The sequence below is a fragment of the Anomaloglossus baeobatrachus genome, chromosome 9, assembly GCF_048569485.1.
Source record: "Anomaloglossus baeobatrachus isolate aAnoBae1 chromosome 9, aAnoBae1.hap1, whole genome shotgun sequence".
NCBI classification, from domain to species: Eukaryota; Metazoa; Chordata; class Amphibia; order Anura; family Aromobatidae; genus Anomaloglossus; species Anomaloglossus baeobatrachus.
The window spans coordinates 164,889,924-164,911,308 of record NC_134361.1 but is presented as its reverse complement, the minus strand read 5'-3'; the positions used below and the strand labels follow the sequence as shown (position 1 = coordinate 164,911,308).

Below are 21,385 nucleotides of genomic sequence, written 5' to 3'. Positions count from 1 at the left end.
GTCTATCATGACCTCTCTTTTAGAATGTCCAAGAGCAAGCAAACTATTCCTCCAGGAGAGGGCGCCAACAGACTACTAAAGAGATCATCATTACTCAAAGAAAACCCCAAAAACCAATGCATGATAGGAATAAACAGGTAACTTTCTTTGGAGTGGAAGCGGAGAGATCGCACCAGATGCCAATTCTAGATCTTATCACACCTGTGGTCACTGCAGCAGCAGGTGAATCCACTTTGTCCAAAAGGGATCTATTCCATTCAATTGCAAATGATCTAGATAAGACAGAGAACTGCAGCACGGGACATAGCCGAGTTGGTCAGGTTGAGTGGTGATGAGTTTGCTATTTGGATGAATAAAGAAAGTCAAAAGTGTGAAAGATAAAAAACAAAAGGAGGAAGTGTGAAAAGTGAATGGGCCAAATTGAGGTGCATATGAAGACGTATGCTTTCTTCCAATTCATTAAACCGGGCTAATATGAATCAGGTGAATTGAGTTCTGCTTTTGGAAACTGGGTTAAGAAGGGGTGCACCGGTCCTGGAGGTACTGCAATACCAGGTCAATGCGTGGAGTGGACAGAGCAAGCTCTTTTTCCATCTCCCTGTTCTAAAAATCCATTTAATATATGGTCCCCAGATAGGGGACGTATCAGATATTAAACTGATAAGAACAGATACTACACTTGATCTTAGCCAAAAGGCCGAGAAGCGATAACCAGAATTGGTTTGGGCCTCGAGTGGCACCCTGGCCTATGCCGGACACATCTTAGGGAGAGAGAGCGAGAGGGAGACAAACCCACGCCTACAGAAGACATTTTGTCACCCAAGCCAACCCTTGAAAAGGCTGCTTTGCAGAGCAAAAACAAGAAGAATGGTGCGTTTTGCAGCCGCCGCCCCCCACTGCAATGAATCTGAATAACTCCTCCTTTAGGGCGCAAGCAACTCCCCTCCCCCTTGCAGTCTTTCCAATTCACGATACAAAAAGACGGACAGGACAGGTTGCCTGACTTTCCGTCACTGCCACCCTTTGCCATCCTTACCCGTAGAAAGCCCTTTCATCATCCCCAAACCCTAATCTTTTCCCTTTCCTTCCCAGCCCCCAAACCCTGCCCTCTGTACCCTTCTCACCACCCGCATCCCTTCTCCTGTCATCCCCCTACCACCCGGGAAAAAAAGAGCTTGCCCCCTCCTTACACTAGCCCACCCTCCCACCCAAAGAACAACTTCTGCTGCGCAGCTTGTTTTCTAGGCAGCAGCGCTATTGTGATGTCAGCGGGGGCATTGTGACAAGCCGCCAGTGTTCCGTCTCTTCATGTTGTGCACAGTTCAAACGGAAAATACATCAACAGGCAGACTACAGAAAAACTTACTATCAAAGGTTAGAGGGGGGCTTTCTCAGAGGGCTTTTTACAGTTTTTCTATTCCCAATTAGCCGTTTAAGTGTACTTATTGAAAGTAGTAATTCTTTCATAGGCCGCCCTTTCTTAGTATTTGACGTTCCTTATATTGCGGTATGAGGCTTTGCAGCAGGTTGCAAACATTCATCACCCATGACTGTCCCCAATTGAGCTCAGAAGCTCAATGTCTATCATGACCTCTCTTTTAGAATGTCCAAGAGCAAGCAAACTATTCCTCCAGGAGAGGGCGCCAACAGACTACTAAAGAGATCATCATTACTCAAAGAAAACCCCAAAAACCAATGCATGATAGGAATAAACAGGTAACTTTCTTTGGAGTGGAAGCGGAGAGATCGCACCAGATGCCAATTCTAGATCTTATCACACCTGTGGTCACTGCAGCAGCAGGTGAATCCACTTTGTCCAAAAGGGATCTATTCCATTCAATTGCAAATGATCTAGATAAGACAGAGAACTGCAGCACGGGACATAGCCGAGTTGGTCAGGTTGAGTGGTGATGAGTTTGCTATTTGGATGAATAAAGAAAGTCAAAAGTGTGAAAGATAAAAAACAAAAGGAGGAAGTGTGAAAAGTGAATGGGCCAAATTGAGGTGCATATGAAGACGTATGCTTTCTTCCAATTCATTAAACCGGGCTAATATGAATCAGGTGAATTGAGTTCTGCTTTTGGAAACTGGGTTAAGAAGGGGTGCACCGGTCCTGGAGGTACTGCAATACCAGGTCAATGCGTGGAGTGGACAGAGCAAGCTCTTTTTCCATCTCCCTGTTCTAAAAATCCATTTAATATATGGTCCCCAGATAGGGGACGTATCAGATATTAAACTGATAAGAACAGATACTACACTTGATCTTAGCCAAAAGGCCGAGAAGCGATAACCAGAATTGGTTTGGGCCTCGAGTGGCACCCTGGCCTATGCCGGACACATCTTAGGGAGAGAGAGCGAGAGGGAGACAAACCCACGCCTACAGAAGACATTTTGTCACCCAAGCCAACCCTTGAAAAGGCTGCTTTGCAGAGCAAAAACAAGAAGAATGGTGCGTTTTGCAGCCGCCGCCCCCCACTGCAATGAATCTGAATAACTCCTCCTTTAGGGCGCAAGCAACTCCCCTCCCCCTTGCAGTCTTTCCAATTCACGATACAAAAAGACGGACAGGACAGGTTGCCTGACTTTCCGTCACTGCCACCCTTTGCCATCCTTACCCGTAGAAAGCCCTTTCATCATCCCCAAACCCTAATCTTTTCCCTTTCCTTCCCAGCCCCCAAACCCTGCCCTCTGTACCCTTCTCACCACCCGCATCCCTTCTCCTGTCATCCCCCTACCACCCGGGAAAAAAAGAGCTTGCCTCCTCCTTACACTAGCCCACCCTCCCACCCAAAGAACAACTTCTGCTGCGCAGCTTGTTTTCTAGGCAGCAGCGCTATTGTGATGTCAGCGGGGGCATTGTGACAAGCCGCCAGTGTTCCGTCTCTTCATGTTGTGCACAGTTCAAACGGAAAATACATCAACAGGCAGACTACAGAAAAACTTACTATCAAAGGTTAGAGGGGGGCTTTCTCAGAGGGCTTTTTACAGTTTTTCTATTCCCAATTAGCCGTTTAAGTGTACTTATTGAAAGTAGTAATTCTTTCATAGGCCGCCCTTTCTTAGTATTTGACGTTCCTTATATTGCGGTATGAGGCTTTGCAGCAGGTTGCAAACATTCATCACCCATGACTGTCCCCAATTGAGCTCAGAAGCTCAATGTCTATCATGACCTCTCTTTTAGAATGTCCAAGAGCAAGCAAACTATTCCTCCAGGAGAGGGCGCCAACAGACTACTAAAGAGATCATCATTACTCAAAGAAAACCCCAAAAACCAATGCATGATAGGAATAAACAGGTAACTTTCTTTGGAGTGGAAGCGGAGAGATCGCACCAGATGCCAATTCTAGATCTTATCACACCTGTGGTCACTGCAGCAGCAGGTGAATCCACTTTGTCCTTAAGGGATCTATTCCATTCAATTGCAAATGATCTAGATAAGACAGAGAACTGCAGCACGGGACATAGCCGAGTTGGTCAGGTTGAGTGGTGATGAGTTTGCTATTTGGATGAATAAAGAAAGTCAAAAGTGTGAAAGATAAAAAACAAAAGGAGGAAGTGTGAAAAGTGAATGGGCCAAATTGAGGTGCATATGAAGACGTATGCTTTCTTCCAATTCATTAAACCGGGCTAATATGAATCAGGTGAATTGAGTTCTGCTTTTGGAAACTGGGTTAAGAAGGGGTGCACCGGTCCTGGAGGTACTGCAATACCAGGTCAATGCGTGGAGTGGACAGAGCAAGCTCTTTTTCCATCTCCCTGTTCTAAAAATCCATTTAATATATGGTCCCCAGATAGGGGACGTATCAGATATTAAACTGATAAGAACAGATTTTTGATTTAACAGCATCTTTATTATCATGCACTACTCACAAAAAGGTAACAAACCGTGTACGGTGCCGCAGCCCCGTACACACAGAAATATACAATCCTTCTTACATAGCCATAGAGTACGACGCACTAAACTATACATCGCGCTCCTATGCTTATCCATAACACTCAAGCTGAAAGAAAAAGTTAGACAATAAATAACGACGAACCGGCGATTGGGGGATGGGGGTAGGGGAAAAGGGGGATAGGGTGGGGAAATCACAGGCCCGAAGCTTTATTGAAAGACGCACATAACGGGAAAAGGAGGGAGGGGGCATGGAAGAGGTCTAAACCTCCTCCTCGGCGCTGTCGTCCGGACTGTCCATGATGGAGTAGTCTCTGAGCAGGCTGTGGATCAGCCTGCGGCAATCCTGGATAGACATCCTCTCCCTCTTCAAGATGAGCCGGTTCCTGGCGACCCAAATAGCGTCCTTAAAGCAGTTCATAAGGCGCCAAGCCTCCTGGATGGCTCCAACGGTGTGAGTCCCAGGGAAGAGTCCATAAAGTACGGAATGGTACGATAGGCTCCCTCTGGGGACGGAGTTCCTCAGGTCATCCTCCAGGGCAACCAACAGGCGCTGTGCGAAACGGCAGTCCCAAAAGGCGTGCAGCGATGTTTCCTCCACGAAGGGGCACCTTGGGCAGTACCGGGTTTTGCACAGGTTCCGGGCGTGCATGAATGACCGGACGGGCAGTCCGCCCTGTATCGCCATCCATGACAAGTCCTTGTGCCCGTTGGTCAATCCAGCCGATGACACGTTTGTCCAAACAGTCTCCAGTGTGTCGTGATGAAGTCCTGGAATGTTCTCCATTTCGTCCTTGGCTCTGATGAGTTTGTGGATAGTCTTTGGCTTCCACAAATCAGGCTTGAGTCCCTCCAGTTGGTGTTCCCTCACAAACCGAACCACGTCTCCGTAGAACCATGGCGCCGTCCAGTTGTAGGGGAAGGAGCTGTCCCACTTGTCCCAGCCTAACCGTCTCCAAAGGGGGAGCAGGAAGAAGCGAGACATGGACCCACCCGCGGAACCTCTCTTGACTCGCAGAGTTCGGCGAACGCAGTCACATACGAAGGAGGATCGCAGGAGGGTGGGGATATCGGGTACGCCCTTCCCACCCTTGCGAGGATCCTTGTACATGATGCTCCGCTTTACTCTGTCCATCTTGGATCCCCAGACAAAACGAAACACCGTCCTGGTAATGGCCCTGCACACGGTGGCAAGGGGGGGCCAGGCCTGGGCCGTGTACTGCAGCACGGGCAGTACCTCGTTACGCAGGACCAGTGCTTTGCCCTCACAGGTGAGGCGTCTGAGGCTCCACAGACCGATCCGTTGGGTGATCTTGGTCAAGCGTTCCTCCCAGGACTTGAGGGCTGCTCCTTCCTTCCCGAACCAGACTCCAAGAACCTTGATGAAATCCGGCTGGATGCTGAAAGGGAAGGGGGCGGAAGAGGCCGGCTGCCAGTCCCCGAAGAGCATGGCTTCCGACTTCCCGCAGTTGACTTTGGCTCCCGAAGCCCGTCCGAAGGTCTCACAGGTCTGGACGAGGGTGTCGACTGAGCGCCGGTCCGCGCAGAAGACGGTCACGTCGTCCATGTAGAGCGAGCACTTGACCTCGAAGCGTTCTGGTCCTGGTGCGGTGATCCCTCTGATCTCTCCATTCCGCCGGATAGCCTCTGCAAAGAGTTCTATAACACAAACAAAAAGAAGAGGTGACAGAGGACAGCCTTGTCTGACCCCTGAGAGGACCGGGAAGGGGTCAGTCTTCCAGCCGTTTACCAACACCGAGCTGTGAATATCAAAATACATTAGTTGGACATACAAGCAAAACATGTTACCCAAACCTAACCTGTGCAGAGCTTTGCCCAGGAACTCATGGGAAACACGGTCGAAGGCCTTTTCCTGATCCAACGAGATCAGGGCTGCGTGCACCCGGCGGGCTTTGATGTACTCGACCGTGTCCCGCATGAGAGCCAGGCTGTCTGCGATGCGACGTCCGGGGATGCCGCAGGTCTGATCCGGGTGGATGATCCGTCCGATAACAGTCTTCAATCTCGTTGCCATCGTCTTGGCCAGGATCTTGTAGTCGACGTTCAGAAGGGTGATGGGACGCCAATTCTTCAGGTCGCACCTCTCTCCTTTACGCTTGTACAGGATCGTGACCATTCCTTCCCTCAGAGATGGAGGCATTCTGCCCTCCACCACCATCTCCTCATACAGCCCTAACAGGTCCGGACAGATTAGGTCTCCCAGCGCTACATAGAGCTCTGCTGGGAGGCCGTCACTGCCCGGTGTCCTGCCAGAACTAAAGGATTTGGCGGCCGAGAGCAGCTCGTCCACCGTCAGAGGAACATCCATGGCCGCCGCGTCTGCAGGGTCAAGATGGTTAGTGATACCTGACAGGAACTTATCGGCGGCCTCGGGGTCAGTAGCCTTGCGGGCGTAGAGTTCGCTGTAGAAGTCGCTGACGACCTTCATCACGTTCTCTTTCCCGCGTCGCATGCTTCCACTCTCGTCTCGTAGTTCATTCATGGGCGTGTGACCGGCGTGGAGTTTCCTGAAAAAGAACGAGTTACATTTCTCACCCTTCTCCAGGTTCTCCACTTTGGAACGGAAGACAATTCGCTCGGACTCCTCCTCGAAGTGCCTTTTCAGGCTCCTCTTAGTCTCCTCCAGCTCCTCTCTCACGTCCCAGCCACATCGAAGAAGGTCCTGCAGGGAACGCAGCTCACGCTGGAGTCTCCTGAAGTTCCTCCTCTTCAGACCCGCCTGTTGTTGACTCTTTGCCTGAAAGAAGAAACGGAACTCGAGTTTAACGTATTCCCACCAGTCAGAAACAGACTGGAAGCCCGCCTTGTAGGCCCGCCACGTGGAGTAGGCAGCTCTAAGCTCCTCCAGAATCTCACCCTTTTCCAGCAGAGAGCAGTTCAGCTTCCAGGAGCCCGGGCCAATGGGGAAGCCATGGCCCAGCACACCTTGAAAGTGAATGGCTCTGTGGTCAGAGAAGAAGCAGGGGACCATCGAGTGCCCACTCCGCCCAACCGCCCGAGAGGTAAACACAAAGTCAATCCTGGAACGCAGCGAGCCATCGGATCGGCACCATGAATAGTTCACGGATCCGTGTCCGATGGAGCCAACAACGTCCACAAGAGAGGCTTCGGTCACCATCTCAATGAGCAGTTTGGATGTGACGTCCAACTTGGCAGCCGTTCCAGAACTGCGTCCATCCTCCTCAATCGGGCAGTTGAAATCCCCGGCCATCACTACCGTCCTGGCGGTAGCGAGCTGAGGGCGCAGGGCTTGGAGGAGCTCCAGTCGATCGCTCTTCACAGGAGAAGCATACACATTGATGAACCTGACAGGTTCTCCCGCCCAGGTGCCATCCACGAGCAGTAACCTGCCGCAGACGATTTCCTGAACAGAGTCCAATGTGAAGGCGCTTCCCCTGATCAGCACGGCGACCCCCGCGGACCTACAGTCGCCTCCGCCGGACCAGTAGGATGGGCCATGGGTCCACTCCCTGGCCAGATGGTTGAAGGACCTAGAGGAGGGAAGGGAGCATTCCTGCAGGAAAAATACATCACTAGACTGAGTGTTAAGGAACGCAAAAATTGTCTGACGTCGGAACTTGTCTCTGATGCTCCTAACATTAATGGAAAAGATGTTAATGTTAGCAGTCATTGGAGGAAAGAGAAAGTTAGCGCAGGCGGTGTGCCTTAGTTACCACTCCGGTCGGGCGGTTCTTCCTCTTTGGCACCTGCTGGTAAGGGTATCTCCAGCAGACCCTCTTCTTCTAGCTGATCGAGCAGGGATGGTGCCTCAGTGGCTTCCGACTCCTCCATTTCTTCTTCGGCCACAAGGGACTCCACCATCTGCTCCAACACGTCCGGTTCTGGGAGGAGGCCATCCTCCTCTTCCTGGGGTGGATTGGGATCCACAATGAACAGCTTGGAAGGTTCTGCGACAGGACTATCTTCCACCTTCCTTTTCCTTTGGCCTGTACCTGAGGAGACAAGAGCTGGAAAATCCTCCTCGGTGAAAAGTGCAAGAGTGCTGAGGTCCTCTGCTCTCATGGTCTGGGGAGGGAGAGTGGGCTTTGGGGGGGGGGTGAGGAGACCAACTGAGGAGTAGGGAAATGAGGTGGAGGTAGTGGAATCCTCAGTAGGGTTGGCCGGGGGGGGAGGGGTTTGGACAGGGGTGACAGGGGGGGGGACCAGGGAGGGGGCAACAGTTTTCTTACCCTTTTTCCTGGACTCCGTGGCTGCTGGGGCATCGGCTGGAGCCACGGTCGCCGGGTTCTTGGCCGCCTTGTCCTTGGCCTCTGTGGCCTTGGTCGTAGCTGCCTTGGTCGACGAAGCTGTGACTACCCGATACTGGGTCACCGCGGCAACCCTTGCCCAGGATTTCTCCCGCTGTGGGCAGTCCTTGTAAAGGTGGTCCGCCTGTCCACATAGGTTGCAAGTCTTCTTCTTTGGGCAGTCCTTGGAGCTGTGTCCCGTCACCCGGCAAACCCTGCAGGCGTCCTCCTTGCAGGTCTTCATCGAATGCCCTTTCCCGCCACATTTCCTGCAGTTGTGTGGCATGTCCGGGTAGTAGATGAGACCAAAGGAGTTTCCCAGAGAGAATGTCGGGGGCAGGTGCTGGAGACCATCCTCGGATGCTGGTTCCCTGTAGAGTCGAACGGTTGCTGACCACTTACCCGTCCAGAATCCGTTGCCGTTAAGGATGTGGGATGGCTCCCTCACCACTGTGCAGAGACGTCCCAGGAACGTGGAGATGTCTCTTCCTGGGGTGTGCGGGTTCCGCATGGAGACCGTGATCCTCTTCTCATCCCTCTGTATAGGACAGGATCCTAAAAAAGAATGAAAAGGGGAGTCCGGCATCGCTGCGTTCATCGCCTCCCAGTATCTCCTGCAGGCATTCACCGTGGCAAAGGTTACCAGAAAAATGCCAGTCATGAAGGTCTGGACACTCAGGGTTTCCGCCCTGGAGAAGCCCTGATCCAGAATCATCTTCTTGCAGAACACGTCGCTGGACATGTCCGGCAACCTACCATCCACCGCCTTTAGCTTCAGGGCGACCGTCTGCCGCATCCAAGGCTCCAGGGTTGGAGCCTTTTCAGGCGGCGTCCGGGCTCCCTCCGGCTGGCTGGCGTCGGAGGTAGGGGCCTCTTGGGCCGAAGAAGCCTCTGGATGAGCCTTCCTGGAGGTCCCTGGGTCCTGAGCCTTCTTGGCTGCCTTCTCTGGCTTGCTTGCCATGGCTGGTTCCTGCTTGAGTTCCCGGAGCTGGATCTTGGATTCTTCTCCGGGTGTCTTCTCCCGCTGTGTTCCTCCTCGAAGTTCCTCTGGTCTCCCCAAGTCTTCTCCGAGCCTTCGTCTTCTTGCTTCTTTCTGCCAAGCTCTTCTTCCGTCCGATCTCCCTCTTCCGGTCTCGGCTGGGCTTCGGAGCTTGTCTCCCTGATCGTCTCTCGTCAAGTGTAGCTAGCTCAGTTTGTTCTGATAAGAACAGATACTACACTTGATCTTAGCCAAAAGGCCGAGAAGCGATAACCAGAATTGGTTTGGGCCTCGAGTGGCACCCTGGCCTATGCCGGACACATCTTAGGGAGAGAGAGCGAGAGGGAGACAAACCCACGCCTACAGAAGACATTTTGTCACCCAAGCCAACCCTTGAAAAGGCTGCTTTGCAGAGCAAAAACAAGAAGAATGGTGCGTTTTGCAGCCGCCGCCCCCCACTGCAATGAATCTGAATAACTCCTCCTTTAGGGCGCAAGCAACTCCCCTCCCCCTTGCAGTCTTTCCAATTCACGATACAAAAAGACGGACAGGACAGGTTGCCTGACTTTCCGTCACTGCCACCCTTTGCCATCCTTACCCGTAGAAAGCCCTTTCATCATCCCCAAACCCTAATCTTTTCCCTTTCCTTCCCAGCCCCCAAACCCTGCCCTCTGTACCCTTCTCACCACCCGCATCCCTTCTCCTGTCATCCCCCTACCACCCGGGAAAAAAAGAGCTTGCCCCCTCCTTACACTAGCCCACCCTCCCACCCAAAGAACAACTTCTGCTGCGCAGCTTGTTTTCTAGGCAGCAGCGCTATTGTGATGTCAGCGGGGGCATTGTGACAAGCCGCCAGTGTTCCGTCTCTTCATGTTGTGCACAGTTCAAACGGAAAATACATCAACAGGCAGACTACAGAAAAACTTACTATCAAAGGTTAGAGGGGGGCTTTCTCAGAGGGCTTTTTACAGTTTTTCTATTCCCAATTAGCCGTTTAAGTGTACTTATTGAAAGTAGTAATTCTTTCATAGGCCGCCCTTTCTTAGTATTTGACGTTCCTTATATTGCGGTATGAGGCTTTGCAGCAGGTTGCAAACATTCATCACCCATGACTGTCCCCAATTGAGCTCAGAAGCTCAATGTCTATCATGACCTCTCTTTTAGAATGTCCAAGAGCAAGCAAACTATTCCTCCAGGAGAGGGCGCCAACAGACTACTAAAGAGATCATCATTACTCAAAGAAAACCCCAAAAACCAATGCATGATAGGAATAAACAGGTAACTTTCTTTGGAGTGGAAGCGGAGAGATCGCACCAGATGCCAATTCTAGATCTTATCACACCTGTGGTCACTGCAGCAGCAGGTGAATCCACTTTGTCCAAAAGGGATCTATTCCATTCAATTGCAAATGATCTAGATAAGACAGAGAACTGCAGCACGGGACATAGCCGAGTTGGTCAGGTTGAGTGGTGATGAGTTTGCTATTTGGATGAATAAAGAAAGTCAAAAGTGTGAAAGATAAAAAACAAAAGGAGGAAGTGTGAAAAGTGAATGGGCCAAATTGAGGTGCATATGAAGACGTATGCTTTCTTCCAATTCATTAAACCGGGCTAATATGAATCAGGTGAATTGAGTTCTGCTTTTGGAAACTGGGTTAAGAAGGGGTGCACCGGTCCTGGAGGTACTGCAATACCAGGTCAATGCGTGGAGTGGACAGAGCAAGCTCTTTTTCCATCTCCCTGTTCTAAAAATCCATTTAATATATGGTCCCCAGATAGGGGACGTATCAGATATTAAACTGATAAGAACAGATGAGATTTCATCCGCAATTTTCAGAATCAAGGTAGCCCCGAAGGCCAGCAGGCCACCACACAAAAGCGCAGTGCCTGGGTGATCGCCTCCCGAGCCCAGGAACCACCAGCCACAAGGGGACGTAAGCACCAAAAGGCGCAACAATCCCCGAGGCCGGCGGTTGTGCAAGCCCGGGCCCCTCCCAGCCAAGACCAAGGCAAACCCAATAAAGGGACTACACTTGATCTTAGCCAAAAGGCCGAGAAGCGATAACCAGAATTGGTTTGGGCCTCGAGTGGCACCCTGGCCTATGCCGGACACATCTTAGGGAGAGAGAGCGAGAGGGAGACAAACCCACGCCTACAGAAGACATTTTGTCACCCAAGCCAACCCTTGAAAAGGCTGCTTTGCAGACCAAAAACAAGAAGAATGGTGCGTTTTGCAGCCGCCGCCCCCCACTGCAATGAATCTGAATAACTCCTCCTTTAGGGCGCAAGCAACTCCCCTCCCCCTTGCAGTCTTTCCAATTCACGATACAAAAAGACGGACAGGACAGGTTGCCTGACTTTCCGTCACTGCCACCCTTTGCCATCCTTACCCGTAGAAAGCCCTTTCATCATCCCCAAACCCTAATCTTTTCCCTTTCCTTCCCAGCCCCCAAACCCTGCCCTCTGTACCCTTCTCACCACCCGCATCCCTTCTCCTGTCATCCCCCTACCACCCGGGAAAAAAAGAGCTTGCCCCCTCCTTACACTAGCCCACCCTCCCACCCAAAGAACAACTTCTGCTGCGCAGCTTGTTTTCTAGACAGCAGCGCTATTGTGATGTCAGCGGGGGCATTGTGACAAGCCGCCAGTGTTCCGTCTCTTCATGTTGTGCACAGTTCAAACGGAAAATACATCAACAGGCAGACTACAGAAAAACTTACTATCAAAGGTTAGAGGGGGGCTTTCTCAGAGGGCTTTTTACAGTTTTTCTATTCCCAATTAGCCGTTTAAGTGTACTTATTGAAAGTAGTAATTCTTTCATAGGCCGCCCTTTCTTAGTATTTGACGTTCCTTATATTGCGGTATGAGGCTTTGCAGCAGGTTGCAAACATTCATCACCCATGACTGTCCCCAATTGAGCTCAGAAGCTCAATGTCTATCATGACCTCTCTTTTAGAATGTCCAAGAGCAAGCAAACTATTCCTCCAGGAGAGGGCGCCAACAGACTACTAAAGAGATCATCATTACTCAAAGAAAACCCCAAAAACCAATGCATGATAGGAATAAACAGGTAACTTTCTTTGGAGTGGAAGCGGAGAGATCGCACCAGATGCCAATTCTAGATCTTATCACACCTGTGGTCACTGCAGCAGCAGGTGAATCCACTTTGTCCAAAAGGGATCTATTCCATTCAATTGCAAATGATCTAGATAAGACAGAGAACTGCAGCACGGGACATAGTCGAGTTGGTCAGGTTGAGTGGTGATGAGTTTGCTATTTGGATGAATAAAGAAAGTCAAAAGTGTGAAAGATAAAAAACAAAAGGAGGAAGTGTGAAAAGTGAATGGGCCAAATTGAGGTCCATATGAAGACGTATGCTTTCTTCCAATTCATTAAACCGGGCTAATATGAATCAGGTGAATTGAGTTCTGCTTTTGGAAACTGGGTTAAGAAGGGGTGCACCGGTCCTGGAGGTACTGCAATACCAGGTCAATGCGTGGAGTGGACAGAGCAAGCTCTTTTTCCATCTCCCTGTTCTAAAAATCCATTTAATATATGGTCCCCAGATAGGGGACGTATCAGATATTAAACTGATAAGAACAGATACTACACTTGATCTTAGCCAAAAGGCCGAGAAGCGATAACCAGAATTGGTTTGGGCCTCGAGTGGCACCCTGGCCTATGCCGGACACATCTTAGGGAGAGAGAGCGAGAGGGAGACAAACCCACGCCTACAGAAGACATTTTGTCACCCAAGCCAACCCTTGAAAAGGCTGCTTTGCAGAGCAAAAACAAGAAGAATGGTGCGTTTTGCAGCCGCCGCCCCCCACTGCAATGAATCTGAATAACTCCTCCTTTAGGGCGCAAGCAACTCCCCTCCCCCTTGCAGTCTTTCCAATTCACGATACAAAAAGACGGACAGGACAGGTTGCCTGACTTTCCGTCACTGCCACCCTTTGCCATCCTTACCCGTAGAAAGCCCTTTCATCATCCCCAAACCCTAATCTTTTCCCTTTCCTTCCCAGCCCCCAAACCCTGCCTTCTGTACCCTTCTCACCACCCGCATCCCTTCTCCTGTCATCCCCCTACCACCCGGGAAAAAAAGAGCTTGCCCCCTCCTTACACTAGCCCACCCTCCCACCCAAAGAACAACTTCTGCTGCGCAGCTTGTTTTCTAGGCAGCAGCGCTATTGTGATGTCAGCGGGGGCATTGTGACAAGCCGCCAGTGTTCCGTCTCTTCATGTTGTGCACAGTTCAAACGGAAAATACATCAACAGGCAGACTACAGAAAAACTTACTATCAAAGGTTAGAGGGGGGCTTTCTCAGAGGGCTTTTTACAGTTTTTCTATTCCCAATTAGCCGTTTAAGTGTACTTATTGAAAGTAGTAATTCTTTCATAGGCCGCCCTTTCTTAGTATTTGACGTTCCTTATATTGCGGTATGAGGCTTTGCAGCAGGTTGCAAACATTCATCACCCATGACTGTCCCCAATTGAGCTCAGAAGCTCAATGTCTATCATGACCTCTCTTTTAGAATGTCCAAGAGCAAGCAAACTATTCCTCCAGGAGAGGGCGCCAACAGACTACTAAAGAGATCATCATTACTCAAAGAAAACCCCAAAAACCAATGCATGATAGGAATAAACAGGTAACTTTCTTTGGAGTGGAAGCGGAGAGATCGCACCAGATGCCAATTCTAGATCTTATCACACCTGTGGTCACTGCAGCAGCAGGTGAATCCACTTTGTCCAAAAGGGATCTATTCCATTCAATTGCAAATGATCTAGATAAGACAGAGAACTGCAGCACGGGACATAGCCGAGTTGGTCAGGTTGAGTGGTGATGAGTTTGCTATTTGGATGAATAAAGAAAGTCAAAAGTGTGAAAGATAAAAAACAAAAGGAGGAAGTGTGAAAAGTGAATGGGCCAAATTGAGGTGCATATGAAGACGTATGCTTTCTTCCAATTCATTAAACCGGGCTAATATGAATCAGGTGAATTGAGTTCTGCTTTTGGAAACTGGGTTAAGAAGGGGTGCACCGGTCCTGGAGGTACTGCAATACCAGGTCAATGCGTGGAGTGGACAGAGCAAGCTCTTTTTCCATCTCCCTGTTCTAAAAATCCATTTAATATATGGTCCCCAGATAGGGGACGTATCAGATATTAAACTGATAAGAACAGATACTACACTTGATCTTAGCCAAAAGGCCGAGAAGCGATAACCAGAATTGGTTTGGGCCTCGAGTGGCACCCTGGCCTATGCCGGACACATCTTAGGGAGAGAGAGCGAGAGGGAGACAAACCCACGCCTACAGAAGACATTTTGTCACCCAAGCCAACCCTTGAAAAGGCTGCTTTGCAGAGCAAAAACAAGAAGAATGGTGCGTTTTGCAGCCGCCGCCCCCCACTGCAATGAATCTGAATAACTCCTCCTTTAGGGCGCAAGCAACTCCCCTCCCCCTTGCAGTCTTTCCAATTCACGATACAAAAAGACGGACAGGACAGGTTGCCTGACTTTCCGTCACTGCCACCCTTTGCCATCCTTACCCGTAGAAAGCCCTTTCATCATCCCCAAACCCTAATCTTTTCCCTTTCCTTCCCAGCCCCCAAACCCTGCCCTCTGTACCCTTCTCACCACCCGCATCCCTTCTCCTGTCATCCCCCTACCACCCGGGAAAAAAAGAGCTTGCCCCCTCCTTACACTAGCCCACCCTCCCACCCAAAGAACAACTTCTGCTGCGCAGCTTGTTTTCTAGGCAGCAGCGCTATTGTGATGTCAGCGGGGGCATTGTGACAAGCCGCCAGTGTTCCGTCTCTTCATGTTGTGCACAGTTCAAACGGAAAATACATCAACAGGCAGACTACAGAAAAACTTACTATCAAAGGTTAGAGGGGGGCTTTCTCAGAGGGCTTTTTACAGTTTTTCTATTCCCAATTAGCCGTTTAAGTGTACTTATTGAAAGTAGTAATTCTTTCATAGGCCGCCCTTTCTTAGTATTTGACGTTCCTTATATTGCGGTATGAGGCTTTGCAGCAGGTTGCAAACATTCATCACCCATGACTGTCCCCAATTGAGCTCAGAAGCTCAATGTCTATCATGACCTCTCTTTTAGAATGTCCAAGAGCAAGCAAACTATTCCTCCAGGAGAGGGCGCCAACAGACTACTAAAGAGATCATCATTACTCAAAGAAAACCCCAAAAACCAATGCATGATAGGAATAAACAGGTAACTTTCTTTGGAGTGGAAGCGGAGAGATCGCACCAGATGCCAATTCTAGATCTTATCACACCTGTGGTCACTGCAGCAGCAGGTGAATCCACTTTGTCCAAAAGGGATCTATTCCATTCAATTGCAAATGATCTAGATAAGACAGAGAACTGCAGCACGGGACATAGCCGAGTTGGTCAGGTTGAGTGGTGATGAGTTTGCTATTTGGATGAATAAAGAAAGTCAAAAGTGTGAAAGATAAAAAACAAAAGGAGGAAGTGTGAAAAGTGAATGGGCCAAATTGAGGTGCATATGAAGACGTATGCTTTCTTCCAATTCATTAAACCGGGCTAATATGAATCAGGTGAATTGAGTTCTGCTTTTGGAAACTGGGTTAAGAAGGGGTGCACCGGTCCTGGAGGTACTGCAATACCAGGTCAATGCGTGGAGTGGACAGAGCAAGCTCTTTTTCCATCTCCCTGTTCTAAAAATCCATTTAATATATGGTCCCCAGATAGGGGACGTATCAGATATTAAACTGATAAGAACAGATACTACACTTGATCTTAGCCACAAGGCCGAGAAGCGATAACCAGAATTGGTTTGGGCCTCGAGTGGCACCCTGGCCTATGCCGGACACATCTTAGGGAGAGAGAGCGAGAGGGAGACAAACCCACGCCTACAGAAGACATTTTGTCACCCAAGCCAACCCTTGAAAAGGCTGCTTTGCAGACCAAAAACAAGAAGAATGGTGCGTTTTGCAGCCGCCGCCCCCCACTGCAATGAATCTGAATAACTCCTCCTTTAGGGCGCAAGCAACTCCCCTCCCCCTTGCAGTCTTTCCAATTCACGATACAAAAAGACGGACAGGACAGGTTGCCTGACTTTCCGTCACTGCCACCCTTTGCCATCCTTACCCGTAGAAAGCCCTTTCATCATCCCCAAACCCTAATCTTTTCCCTTTCCTTCCCAGCCCCCAAACCCTGCCCTCTGTACCCTTCTCACCACCCGCATCCCTTCTCCTGTCATCCCCCTACCACCCGGGAAAAAAAGAGCTTGCCCCCTCCTTACACTAGCCCACCCTCCCACCCAAAGAACAACTTCTGCTGCGCAGCTTGTTTTCTAGACAGCAGCGCTATTGTGATGTCAGCGGGGGCATTGTGACAAGCCGCCAGTGTTCCGTCTCTTCATGTTGTGCACAGTTCAAACGGAAAATACATCAACAGGCAGACTACAGAAAAACTTACTATCAAAGGTTAGAGGGGGGCTTTCTCAGAGGGCTTTTTACAGTTTTTCTATTCCCAATTAGCCGTTTAAGTGTACTTATTGAAAGTAGTAATTCTTTCATAGGCCGCCCTTTCTTAGTATTTGACGTTCCTTATATTGCGGTATGAGGCTTTGCAGCAGGTTGCAAACATTCATCACCCATGACTGTCCCCAATTGAGCTCAGAAGCTCAATGTCTATCATGACCTCTCTTTTAGAATGTCCAAGAGCAAGCAAACTATTCCTCCAGGAGAGGGCGCCAACAGACTACTAAAGAGATCATCATTACTCAAAGAAAACCCCAAAAACCAATGCATGATAGGAATAAACAGGTAACTTTCTTTGGAGTGGAAGCGGAGAGATCGCACCAGATGCCAATTCTAGATCTTATCACACCTGTGGTCACTGCAGCAGCAGGTGAATCCACTTTGTCCAAAAGGGATCTATTCCATTCAATTGCAAATGATCTAGATAAGACAGAGAACTGCAGCACGGGACATAGCCGAGTTGGTCAGGTTGAGTGGTGATGAGTTTGCTATTTGGATGAATAAAGAAAGTCAAAAGTGTGAAAGATAAAAAACAAAAGGAGGAAGTGTGAAAAGTGAATGGGCCAAATTGAGGTCCATATGAAGACGTATGCTTTCTTCCAATTCATTAAACCGGGCTAATATGAATCAGGTGAATTGAGTTCTGCTTTTGGAAACTGGGTTAAGAAGGGGTGCACCGGTCCTGGAGGTACTGCAATACCAGGTCAATGCGTGGAGTGGACAGAGCAAGCTCTTTTTCCATCTCCCTGTTCTAAAAATCCATTTAATATATGGTCCCCAGATAGGGGACGTATCAGATATTAAACTGATAAGAACAGATACTACACTTGATCTTAGCCAAAAGGCCGAGAAGCGATAACCAGAATTGGTTTGGGCCTCGAGTGGCACCCTGGCCTATGCCGGACACATCTTAGGGAGAGAGAGCGAGAGGGAGACAAACCCACGCCTACAGAAGACATTTTGTCACCCAAGCCAACCCTTGAAAAGGCTGCTTTGCAGAGCAAAAACAAGAAGAATGGTGCGTTTTGCAGCCGCCGCCCCCCACTGCAATGAATCTGAATAACTCCTCCTTTAGGGCGCAAGCAACTCCCCTCCCCCTTGCAGTCTTTCCAATTCACGATACAAAAAGACGGACAGGACAGGTTGCCTGACTTTCCGTCACTGCCACCCTTTGCCATCCTTACCCGTAGAAAGCCCTTTCATCATCCCCAAACCCTAATCTTTTCCCTTTCCTTCCCAGCCCCCAAACCCTGCCCTCTGTACCCTTCTCACCACCCGCATCCCTTCTCCTGTCATCCCCCTACCACCCGGGAAAAAAAGAGCTTGCCCCCTCCTTACACTAGCCCACCCTCCCACCCAAAGAACAACTTCTGCTGCGCAGCTTGTTTTCTAGGCAGCAGCGCTATTGTGATGTCAGCGGGGGCATTGTGACAAGCCGCCAGTGTTCCGTCTCTTCATGTTGTGCACAGTTCAAACGGAAAATACATCAACAGGCAGACTACAGAAAAACTTACTATCAAAGGTTAGAGGGGGGCTTTCTCAGAGGGCTTTTTACAGTTTTTCTATTCCCAATTAGCCGTTTAAGTGTACTTATTGAAAGTAGTAATTCTTTCATAGGCCGCCCTTTCTTAGTATTTGACGTTCCTTATATTGCGGTATGAGGCTTTGCAGCAGGTTGCAAACATTCATCACCCATGACTGTCCCCAATTGAGCTCAGAAGCTCAATGTCTATCATGACCTCTCTTTTAGAATGTCCAAGAGCAAGCAAACTATTCCTCCAGGAGAGGGCGCCAACAGACTACTAAAGAGATCATCATTACTCAAAGAAAACCCCAAAAACCAATGCATGATAGGAATAAACAGGTAACTTTCTTTGGAGTGGAAGCGGAGAGATCGCACCAGATGCCAATTCTAGATCTTATCACACCTGTGGTCACTGCAGCAGCAGGTGAATCCACTTTGTCCAAAAGGGATCTATTCCATTCAATTGCAAATGATCTAGATAAGACAGAGAACTGCAGCACGGGACATAGCCGAGTTGGTCAGGTTGAGTGGTGATGAGTTTGCTATTTGGATGAATAAAGAAAGTCAAAAGTGTGAAAGATAAAAAACAAAAGGAGGAAGTGTGAAAAGTGAATGGGCCAAATTGAGGTGCATATGAAGACGTATGCTTTCTTCCAATTCATTAAACCGGGCTAATATGAATCAGGTGAATTGAGTTCTGCTTTTGGAAACTGGGTTAAGAAGGGGTGCACCGGTCCTGGAGGTACTGCAATACCAGGTCAATGCGTGGAGTGGACAGAGCAAGCTCTTTTTCCATCTCCCTGTTCTAAAAATCCATTTAATATATGGTCCCCAGATAGGGGACGTATCAGATATTAAACTGATAAGAACAGATACTACACTTGATCTTAGCCAAAAGGCCGAGAAGCGATAACCAGAATTGGTTTGGGCCTCGAGTGGCACCCTGGCCTATGCCGGACACATCTTAGGGAGAGAGAGCGAGAGGGAGACAAACCCACGCCTACAGAAGACATTTTGTCACCCAAGCCAACCCTTGAAAAGGCTGCTTTGCAGAGCAAAAACAAGAAGAATGGTGCGTTTTGCAGCCGCCGCCCCCCACTGCAATGAATCTGAATAACTCCTCCTTTAGGGCGCAAGCAACTCCCCTCCCCCTTGCAGTCTTTCCAATTCACGATACAAAAAGACGGACAGGACAGGTTGCCTGACTTTCCGTCACTGCCACCCTTTGCCATCCTTACCCGTAGAAAGCCCTTTCATCATCCCCAAACCCTAATCTTTTCCCTTTCCTTCCCAGCCCCCAAACCCTGCCCTCTGTACCCTTCTCACCACCCGCATCCCTTCTCCTGTCATCCCCCTACCACCCGGGAAAAAAAGAGCTTGCCCCCTCCTTACACTAGCCCACCCTCCCACCCAAAGAACAACTTCTGCTGCGCAGCTTGTTTTCTAGGCAGCAGCGCTATTGTGATGTCAGCGGGGGCATTGTGACAAGCCGCCAGTGTTCCGTCTCTTCATGTTGTGCACAGTTCAAACGGAAAATACATCAACAGGCAGACTACAGAAAAACTTACTATCAAAGGTTAGAGGGGGGCTTTCTCAGAGGGCTTTTTACAGTTTTTCTATTCCCAATTAGCCGTTTAAGTGTACTTATTGAAAGTAGTAATTCTTTCATAGGCCGCCCTTTCTTAGTATTTGACGTTCCTTATATTGCGGTATGAGGCTTTGCAGCAGGTTGCAAACATTCATCACCCATGACTGTCCCCAATTGAGCTCAGAAGCTCAATGTCTATCATGACCTCTCTTTTAGAATGTCCAAGAGCAAGCAAACTATTCCTCCAGGAGAGGGCGCCAACAGACTACTAAAGAGATCATCATTACTCAAAGAAAACCCCAAAAATCAATGCATGATAGGAATAAACAGGTAACTTTCTTTGGAGTGGAAGCGGAGAGATCGCACCAGATGCCAATTCTAGATCTTATCACACCTGTGGTCACTGCAGCAGCAGGTGAATCCACTTTGTCCAAAAGGGATCTATTCCATTCAATTGCAAATGATCTAGATAAGACAGAGAACTGCAGCACGGGACATAGCCGAGTTGGTCAGGTTGAGTGGTGATGAGTTTGCTATTTGGATGAATAAAGAAAGTCAAAAGTGTGAAAGATAAAAAACAAAAGGAGGAAGTGTGAAAAGTGAATGGGCCAAATTGAGGTGCATATGAAGACGTATGCTTTCTTCCAATTCATTAAACCGGGCTAATATGAATCAGGTGAATTGAGTTCTGCTTTTGGAAACTGGGTTAAGAAGGGGTGCACCGGTCCTGGAGGTACTGCAATACCAGGTCAATGCGTGGAGTGGACAGAGCAAGCTCTTTTTCCATCTCCCTGTTCTAAAAATCCATTTAATATATGGTCCCCAGATAGGGGACGTATCAGATATTAAACTGATAAGAACAGATACTACACTTGATCTTAGCCAAAAGGCCGAGAAGCGATAACCAGAATTGGTTTGGGCCTCGAGTGGCACCCTGGCCTATGCCGGACACATCTTAGGGAGAGAGAGCGAGAGGGAGACAAACCCACGCCTACAGAAGACATTTTGTCACCCAAGCCAACCCTTGAAAAGGCTGCTTTGCAGAGCAAAAACAAGAAGAATGGTGCGTTTTGCAGCCGCCGCCCCCCACTGCAATGAATCTGAATAACTCCTCCTTTAGGGCGCAAGCAACTCCCCTCCCCCTTGCAGTCTTTCCAATTCACGATACAAAAAGACGGACAGGACAGGTTGCCTGACTTTCCGTCACTGCCACCCTTTGCCATCCTTACCCGTAGAAAGCCCTTTCATTATCCCCAAACCCTAATCTTTTCCCTTTCCTTCCCAGCCCCCAAACCCTGCCCTCTGTACCCTTCTCACCACCCGCATCCCTTCTCCTGTCATCCCCCTACCACCCGGGAAAAAAAGAGCTTGCCCCCTCCTTACACTAGCCCACCCTCCCACCCAAAGAACAACTTCTGCTGCGCAGCTTGTTTTCTAGGCAGCAGCGCTATTGTGATGTCAGCGGGGGCATTGTGACAAGCCGCCAGTGTTCCGTCTCTTCATGTTGTGCACAGTTCAAACGGAAAATACATCAACAGGCAGACTACAGAAAAACTTACTATCAAAGGTTAGAGGGGGGCTTTCTCAGAGGGCTTTTTACAGTTTTTCTATT

The 21,385-nt window shown here is 49.2% G+C and overlaps 9 non-coding genes and 2 pseudogenes across 9 annotated transcripts; all 11 read right to left on the bottom strand.

Moving 5' to 3' along the window:
- Positions 1-518: 518 nt before the first annotated feature.
- LOC142252654 (U2 spliceosomal RNA) lies at positions 519-709 on the bottom strand. Its single transcript, XR_012726023.1, has one exon. It is a non-coding gene; the product is annotated as a U2 spliceosomal RNA (small nuclear RNA).
- Positions 710-2,097: 1,388 nt separating this feature from the next.
- Positions 2,098-2,288, bottom strand: LOC142252653 (U2 spliceosomal RNA). Its single transcript, XR_012726022.1, has one exon. It is a non-coding gene; the product is annotated as a U2 spliceosomal RNA (small nuclear RNA).
- A 1,388-nt stretch (positions 2,289-3,676) lies between these two features.
- On the bottom strand, positions 3,677-3,880 carry LOC142253042 (U2 spliceosomal RNA; annotated as a pseudogene).
- Positions 3,881-9,320: 5,440 nt separating this feature from the next.
- On the bottom strand, positions 9,321-9,410 carry LOC142253613 (U2 spliceosomal RNA; annotated as a pseudogene).
- Positions 9,411-10,798: 1,388 nt separating this feature from the next.
- On the bottom strand, positions 10,799-10,982 carry LOC142253386 (U2 spliceosomal RNA). Its single transcript, XR_012726679.1, has one exon. It is a non-coding gene; the product is annotated as a U2 spliceosomal RNA (small nuclear RNA).
- A 1,607-nt stretch (positions 10,983-12,589) lies between these two features.
- Positions 12,590-12,780, bottom strand: LOC142252652 (U2 spliceosomal RNA). Its single transcript, XR_012726021.1, has one exon. It is a non-coding gene; the product is annotated as a U2 spliceosomal RNA (small nuclear RNA).
- A 1,388-nt stretch (positions 12,781-14,168) lies between these two features.
- Positions 14,169-14,359, bottom strand: LOC142252651 (U2 spliceosomal RNA). Its single transcript, XR_012726020.1, has one exon. It is a non-coding gene; the product is annotated as a U2 spliceosomal RNA (small nuclear RNA).
- Positions 14,360-15,747: 1,388 nt separating this feature from the next.
- Positions 15,748-15,938, bottom strand: LOC142252906 (U2 spliceosomal RNA). Its single transcript, XR_012726268.1, has one exon. It is a non-coding gene; the product is annotated as a U2 spliceosomal RNA (small nuclear RNA).
- A 1,388-nt stretch (positions 15,939-17,326) lies between these two features.
- Positions 17,327-17,517, bottom strand: LOC142252649 (U2 spliceosomal RNA). The gene has a single exon (XR_012726018.1). It is a non-coding gene; the product is annotated as a U2 spliceosomal RNA (small nuclear RNA).
- A 1,388-nt stretch (positions 17,518-18,905) lies between these two features.
- LOC142252648 (U2 spliceosomal RNA) lies at positions 18,906-19,096 on the bottom strand. The gene has a single exon (XR_012726017.1). It is a non-coding gene; the product is annotated as a U2 spliceosomal RNA (small nuclear RNA).
- Positions 19,097-20,484: 1,388 nt separating this feature from the next.
- LOC142252647 (U2 spliceosomal RNA) lies at positions 20,485-20,675 on the bottom strand. The gene has a single exon (XR_012726016.1). It is a non-coding gene; the product is annotated as a U2 spliceosomal RNA (small nuclear RNA).
- Positions 20,676-21,385: the final 710 nt, after the last annotated feature.